This window comes from Eupeodes corollae, chromosome 1, assembly GCF_945859685.1.
Source record: "Eupeodes corollae chromosome 1, idEupCoro1.1, whole genome shotgun sequence".
Classification (NCBI taxonomy): Eukaryota; Metazoa; Arthropoda; class Insecta; order Diptera; family Syrphidae; genus Eupeodes; species Eupeodes corollae.
In genome coordinates, this window is record NC_079147.1 from 20,170,093 (window position 1) to 20,178,003 (window position 7,911).

The following is a 7,911-nucleotide window of genomic DNA, read 5'->3' on the forward strand; positions in this document are numbered from 1 at the left end:
AATTAAGCCACACATGATTTTAATTTCGTTTATTTCCTTATTCCTCCTAAATATATTCCTGATGGTATAACATACAATTTACTCTTACCTCTTCTTAAATGTAATAATATAAAGCTACCTTTTCCTGTACGTATATTTAGGTGGACCTTACATGTGTGTTCTTAGTTCTACCGTATTATATTACAAACATAAAAGAGTAACGGTACAGACAATCAAAATTCAGATTTTATTGGTCCGACCGGCCATGTGGGTCAAGGGGATACCTTTGTTTTTGCGTATAGAAACCGTTTTAGTTCCTCTATACCTTAAGTCCATAACGGCCAGATGTTGTTTCCTGGTTATAACCAACCCTGTAATACAATAAATACTGCTTTATCTTTGTGTATCTTTTTGTACTGTGTCTTGTGTGGAGGTATCTATCTGAGTATCCAAAGGATATACCTTCTGGTTGTGCGGTACAAATTCAGGAAGGTATCACACATATATTTAGGTATAAGGTGTTTCATTCGCAGTTTAAGGCAAGTAAGCCATAAATTTCATTCTGGATGATCCGGATGACGCAGATTTAGAAGACTGCTGGAGAAAAGCAAAATGGAATAGAATGAACACATTTTCGAAAGACCGAAAACATCAAGAAAAACATTTGGGGTCCGGTTGCAACTCATCACATAAATTAACGTAACGTAGGTTTGGATACAACAAAAAGTGTGAGGACGTAAATGTTTCAACGTTACATGTAGCCTTAAATTAGAGAGACAGCTTGTAGCTGATGACATCTGTGAAGGTATCTAAAAATACAATCATATATAAACTTATAGAAGAATATATTGTTTGCGAAAGATAAGCTTACTTTTCTATAGTCTTTTTGATGCAGGTATTTCTTTCACTATTTAAAGCTGTTAATGAATAAGGGTTGACACATTCAAAAACTAAATATTTGTACACACAGAGAAAAACCAATGTAAATTCAAAAAAAATAAACATGATTCAACATTTTTTACCAATGATTTTGCTTCATAGATGTTTCATGTTGATTTAATATGTTATTTTCGTAAAAAAAAATAAAATTAATTTAATCTTAAATCATGTTATTATAACATGTGAATTAAAGTTAAATTGATATTGATCCCATGTTAAAATAACTTTATAATTCATTTTGAATCATTTTTATGGTCATGTTGAATCAACTTGGAAGACCTTGTTAAAACAATTTAGTTTTCCTTTTAAATTGATTCGAACATTCCTTTTGAATCGTTTTGATCATCATGTTAAATCAATTTTACTAATCCTGTTAAAATAAATTTGTTCACGTGATAAAACAACATGACTTTTCCTTTTGAATCGTTTTGATCCACCTATTGAAACAAAACGATAAATCATATTGAAATAAATCGATCTCCATGGTAAAACAACGTGATTATTCCTTTTAAATCAATTAGTTGTCATGTTAATTCATTGCATCATGATTCAACGTCAATTGCAAGATATTGTTTAATTGTCAAAATGACAAACAGGTATAAATAAAAAAGCAAACAAATATGTTAGTTATATTATATATTTTATTATTTTTTTTGTATTAGTTTATGAATATTAATGTTAAACAGTAATTTCAAATCTTTGTTTCTTAAATATATTTACCCATAATTCCTAAAAAAAGACGTAAATGAGGCTTGTGAACTCTTAGAGTTCTTAAAAAAATGATTGAACACGTTTATCAAAATGTTAAAGCTCAACTTCATAACGCAAGATATAAATTTTGTACAAACTTAAGCAAAATAATATATTTTATAAAGTTTACACAATTCATTGGCTATATGTAGTTAAAAAACAGATTTTTTATATTTGCAAACAAAAGATTTGTATTATATCAAAAAATAAATTAGCAAAGATTTTATGATCATTTTCCTATGGTTCAGTCTTAATTTAAAAAAAAAAGTGTAAACTTACTATCTTGGGAGCCTTTGGATTAGATAAGTGTCAATTCGTCAAAAAATCGAAGTAAGATGCAGATGATTTTAGTGCCAGTTGTAATGTAAATGTTCGATGCCTTTATCCTTCACATCCTTTCAATTTAAAGAAATTTTAAGATAGAGAAACTTTTAAAATGGACACGTCAACCTCTGTAGTGGTACGAATCTGAGTTAAAGGTTCGTTTTCCAATTGTAAAGATTCATTTATTTTCCTTTCAAACCGTAAACGCCTTGCTGTTTGATTAACGTATTCGTCCCAAAGCTTACTTCCAGGGTTACCACAAGGAATGGAGTAAGATTCCTGAAAATTAATATCTAAAATACAGTTATTTATCGAAAAGTTTCGACAAAATATGCCTACTTTTATTTCATAACGGAATCGCTTCAGTATGTCTTCTAATTATGTTAGAAAATCCTGCTGCTGTTGCAATAAATGTCACACAAAATTATATTGATGAAACTAGCTAGAAACGAATCACTTCAATGGCCGTTGGTTTCTAAGGTCTAAAACTAAAAAAAAAATTAGTTTTAACTTCTAAAAACAAAATTTAAACATTATTCAATGATTAAAAATATTATTTTTTGTCTACCTTAGATAGGTTTAAGTTCCGACTTGCCCAAACACATGTAATAGTTGATGTTATCGCAAAACTGGTCTGGCTTCCCAACCAAAAACCGAAAGGGTATCATCATCAATTTCAAACTATGTCATAAGTAGACAGGAAAACAATTAAATATAAAAATAAATAAGTACATGAACAAATATCTCACTCTTTCTCCAACTGAATAATGTTTCTTGGAAACCCGCGCGGACATCAGTCGGTTGAATAGCTTCTTGAATATATTCTTGTTACAAGTCAATTAAATTTGTTCAATAAACCGTCCAACTTATCTTTTTGTTCATTTTGTTTTCTTAAATAATTGGTAGGCTTATTATTATATTGACTTCACTGTTCGTTACAAAATTTATTGTTCCATCTACTTCGACTTCGAATATTCGTTTTCTTTTGAACTTATTTAAACTCACTTTTCACTAAGAAACTTTTCACTTCATAAAATCCTTCGGACACGAGACGCGACTATAATATAAATGAACTGATAGACTTTGTCTAAATGTTTTCCAGTTACCTAGTTCGGAAAAATAACGGCACTTCATATTAATTTTGTAGAATTCAAAACATAATAATATTATTTCAACAAGATCTCATATTAAAATAAGAACTATCAATTTAATTTCATGGAGCTTCGATTTGTTCTAACACGACCCAATCTTGTTTCAATATGATTAAATTTTGAAACTAAATTGAATTCGTGTGATTGCGTTATTACAATACATTCTTTGTAACGGAATAGTTTTTGTCATTCCTAAATTAAATAAAAGGGTATTTATGTGGGGAATACAGAATACAACTCGATTTCATATATTTATATTTTCAACTTTCTTTCATAACAAATATTTCATTTAAAAAGTAAAATTAATTGTACTTTAATTCTGAAAAAAATTCAATTTGAACGATATACATATATGATTTTGTGTAAGCGTTTCGATTTCTTCAACACGACCCAATCTAATATCCATATATTAGGGATTTTTATTTCAAATAGCTTTCATTTACTTATTCAAGATGTTTCTAAGATCAAAAACTTTTATTTTAACAATAAACAATTTTATAATATAATTTCTGTATTGAGCATTTCATTTTAATATTTTTCAATGTCAATTCTATATAAAGCAATGTAATTTTAACATGAATCTTCTTGTGTTGTCTTCCATACCTTGCGTATTTTTAAATTATTGATATTATTGTACAAAATGACATGATTTAATATTAAATCAAAATGAAACAACATTGAATCGTAATTAAATCATTTAACAAAAAACACATCGCGTATTATAAAAATCGACAATCCTTCCCTTTGATTTTACATTGCATTATTTTTCTGTGTGTACAGAAACTCGGTTATAAGAACGGTATTTCTTCTATATTTCGACAATCTTATATTCGTGGTGCTCCTTAGTATATTTTTACACCACATTTGCTATTTCAGGTAAACAAATTGAGCTTTTGATAGGGTTTAATCAAGCAAAAATCAAAATCGAAATATCATCGAATTAAAAAATATGAAATGATTCAGAAAGTTTATGGCAGGCCACGATCAATGTAGTATGCATTTGTCACTGAAAAATAAAATTGCATTTCCAGAACTTATCAAGCTGACTGCTGTGAAACAGCAGTTTCGTCAGACAGAAGACTTATAACAAGGTACTTCACTTCGCTTTTGTTCGATAATCGATTAAAAGATCATTAAGTAGCTACTCGAGTTAAAGAAAGAAATAAGCTAGAATCCTTATATTAAATGATGACAAAAGGGGTTCAACGTATCTTAAGACGTAAAAAGCGCAAATTTTTTTATCAAAAAGCATAAGAAGCCGAAAGCAGAGCGCTCTATAGAATTACCAAAGTCAAAACAACGCCCGTTGAAAGATATAGATAGTTCCTCAGATTAGAAGATGAAAGGAACTTTTTCTGAGTTGCCCGAGGCAACGAATTTCCGATTACGCACAACACCCCCAATAGAGAACAGATATTTTCCGCAATTAAAGCACCCAAAAACAAAAAAGCGTCTAGCCTAGATAGCATTGGTATTCTCGCAGAACTGTTGCAAGTAGCTCCCAGTTTATCTAGCGTTTTGCATTCGATCTCCAAAATAAAAGCGGAAAATATCTTAGAACGTGCAAGAGAGCACCTCAAAGCAACACTCGACGTTTTGCATTGGATCCTCCTCCAATGATCACATTAACACCTCGCAAAATGTTATCGAACAGTGCGTCGAATATCAACACCTGCATTTAATAGATTTGGAAAAGGCTTTTGATAGCGCAATGAGTTTAACTGAATTACTTTGCGGAGGAGGGTATCTTAAATAAGCTCATCTCTTTTAGAAAACCGACTTATTATGGGTCATGATATCAAATTTTACACGACGCGGCGGTAAGCTTTCGAAGGAGTTTGAAGTCCAAAATGGTGTAAGGCAGGGTTACTTACTGTCACCAATTAATTTTTTTATTGTGATCAGTTTTGTGCGGCCTTGATAGAAAACAGAATAATAATATGGATTCTGACAACATACCTAAACCATCTTGATTATGCAGATGATGCAGGTTTGCTTTCGCACAGAAAAATTGATCTCCATCAAATGGAAACCAAGTTGGAAAGTGAAGCAGAAATCGTGGAACTGAAAATCAACATGGAGAAAACTAGGATGCTCAAACTCGGAACCTCCCATTTATCGCTTCTGGTAAACATTGCCCAGCAACCACCAGAAAAATAGAGACTTTTAACAATACTCTGTAAAAAAAGCATCTACAGCAGACGGATCTAAACAAGATACCGCTAGCTGCATCGGGAAATCTAAAGTTGCGTTCGGAATGTTGTCCAATAATTTCAAAAACAACACTCTCACTCTCTCAGATAAATCTAGTACTGCTTTGCTCCAACTTTGAATTAGTACCGTTATATTGTTGCAGGACCTGGAAAATAACAGCAACAATTACCAGGAAACTGCGGACTTTCATTTATAGGTTCTTAGGAAACATCTAACAGGTTATATGCTATATAGGGTAATCGGTCGGGAACACATTGGCACTATTAATTAGGACGAGCTTGAGGGATCTCAAAAACGACTTGCATTTTTATCCCAAACAAAATTGTACTATTTGAAGCTCGGAAAAATCAAAGCATTCACTCAGAGTCACAGTTTGGCGTGGATTATGGATTGAAAGCATTGGAAAATGAGGCTGAGAACAACTTTGTATTAAAAAGAAGACGGTATATAACCGGCTTTTTGTTTACTTAAGTTGATGTACAAATGGTAGACATGTGTATTCAAAGAAACACAAGCGTCCACAGGTTTTTCTCAAAACCCACCTCTGTATATTAACTCCTACTCTCACCTCTATGCGGTGAACATCGGGTTCCTAGTGCCATAACTGGAGATTGGGTTCCAACCCCATTAGAAAGTTGTTTGGGAAAGCAAAGGAGAAAAGGGGGAGAGTTGTTTCTAGTAAGGCACCTCTCCTTTCATCACGACAGGAGCGGAGGAATTCCCAAGATGGAATCAAAGGTGGTGCCTACAGTTCCATTTAAGTTGCGCTTCCAAGTTAAAACCTTATCTGTTATTAGCGGTTATGCCAGCTCTCGCCCTTGGAGTTAATTCAATGACTTGGCCTTCAGGTTGAAGGATGTGAAATGAAATTCACAAGTACATAAACCTAGAACCGAAGGCTGCAAAGACGAAAATGGAAACATCATAGTGGAACCACAGTCAATGCTGAGGATATGAGGGTCTACTTCCGCAGGCAGGATGATCCATTCAACATAGACGACGAAAGCCAACAATACTGTCCTCCCGCCTTAGACGAAGTAAAGATTGCCATATCTCAGCTGAAGTCTAACAAAGCTGCTGGAGCAGATGGCTTGAATGCCAAGCTCTTTTAAGCAGCTGTAGATAAGTTGGTGAGGAGCATGCCCGATGAATTGAACCTCAGTATTGTTTGCCCGATCCTGAAAAAAGGAGACAGTCTAAACTGCACTTACTATAGAGGAATCAGTCTACTTAACATCGCCTGTAAAATCTTATCTGCCGTAACATGTGAACGTCTAAGGCCCACCGTCAATAATCTGATAGGTCGTTATCAGTGTGGGTTTAGACCTGGAAAGTCCACAGTCGATCAAATGTTCACATTGCGATCCTGGAAAAAACCTTAGAACACCAAATCGGCACCCAATATCTTTTCATCGATTTCAAGGCCGCATATGACAGCTTCTACAGGGACGAGCTGTATAGAGCCATGTCTAGTTTTGGCATCCCTGCTAAACTCGTCCATTTGTGCAGGATGAAAATGAAGAATTCATGCTGCTCCATAAAGGTTGGAAACAACTTAACAGAACCTTTTGTTGTCAAAAAAGGTTTTAGACAAGGTGATGCGCTGTCATGCGATTTTCTTAACATCGTACTTGTAAGAATAGCGCTAAGCTCCCAAGTCAAAATAAGATGCACTATCCTTAAAAAGCATATGTACTAGCATATGTAGTGACATTGACATAATCGAAAGAAGTCAGGACTTACAACACCGACGACTCGGTCAAAACGTGACAAAGACTTTGTCTACGTAGGCAAAAAACAATATCAGCGCTGAGACCAAACGAAGAATAAGTCTTGCTAACCACTGTTTCTTTGGGCTAAGAAAGCAATTGACTAGCTATGTAAGACCCTAATCATCCCCGTACTGTGCAGAAACATCGACTATGACAAAAGCGGATGATAGCACCTTGGGTCGTTTCCAGAGAAAAGTTCTTCGTGTGAACTACGGTCCCGTATGCATAGAAGGGGAGTGGCGAAGATGATAGAACTAAGAGCTGTATGGGCTGTCAAGTAACGTTCACTTACCCAGAAGGGTAAAAGTGCAACTTCTAAGATGGCTGGGTCACGTTGAACGCATGGAAACCAATGCTACGGCCGGAAAGTCTTCGAATTTACACCCAATGGAGGAAGACAAGTGGAAAGTGTTCTTACCGAAGTTTTTGCTTGAAACTTGAGACATAAAGCTACGGACGAACTAAATGGAGAATTGATTGAATTATTGCGCACAAAATCCCAGCTCGTGTTATCACTCATCTTAAAAATATTAATGAGTTGCTCCGTGGTGTTGTTTGATCCCTTTGGTCTATGTCGTAGTGAGGGACCGATATTAAGCCCTCCATTCAAAAGCTATGGAAGCACTTATGGTCAATATCATTCAAGAAATTTGATCAACCCATCAAAGCGGCTTAATAATCGACATTGTGTGGAAAACTACATGGCAACATGATTACACTAGATTATATAAACCGTAGAAACTTACGATACTCGATACTCGAATTGCGCAGCGCTTAGGCCA